Here is a 555-nt window from a genome sequence, read left to right as displayed (position 1 = left end):
TCAAGCTGGAAGCAGGACTTGGTAATGTGTAAGAGTCTCCTGCATGGTTCTGGTGTTGAAAGCTTGAAGGGGTCGCAGAGAGCAGCTGGGGCTTGGCACTCTGAGAGGCCAGGAAAGGCCATAGGTGAAAGTGCTGCTTCAGTTGCAGCGAAGACCCCAGGATTGAAGGGGTCATGGAGAGAATATGAGGCTTTGCACCCCAAGAGGCAAGAAGAGGCCATTGGTGAAGGTGTAGCCTCAGTTTCAGTGGAGACCCCAGCTTTTTGGAGATGCCAGGACCATGGGATGACCACCAAGGACAGCAGTAAGTGTGGAATGGAGTTGGCCTGGGTCTGCGAGATGAGCTGAGTGTGCTGCGGACTGCAGAGTCAGAGCAGTGGAGCTGCCAGTAACCTTTGGAGCCCAAAAGATTGTGAATGAATCCCAGCCTTGAGCTACTTTGCTGGACTTTGGTTTTGCTTAGGTATGTCCGATTCTTCCCTTTGAAATAAGACAGTACTTGTTTTGGATTTTACAGAAGCCCACCCACAGTTGAGACTTTTAAAAGAGACTATG

Source organism: Nannospalax galili, unplaced genomic scaffold (assembly GCF_000622305.1).
Source record: "Nannospalax galili isolate Female #2095 unplaced genomic scaffold, S.galili_v1.0 scaffold1368, whole genome shotgun sequence".
NCBI lineage: Eukaryota > Metazoa > Chordata > Mammalia > Rodentia > Spalacidae > Nannospalax > Nannospalax galili.
This window is presented reverse-complemented; position numbering follows the sequence as displayed.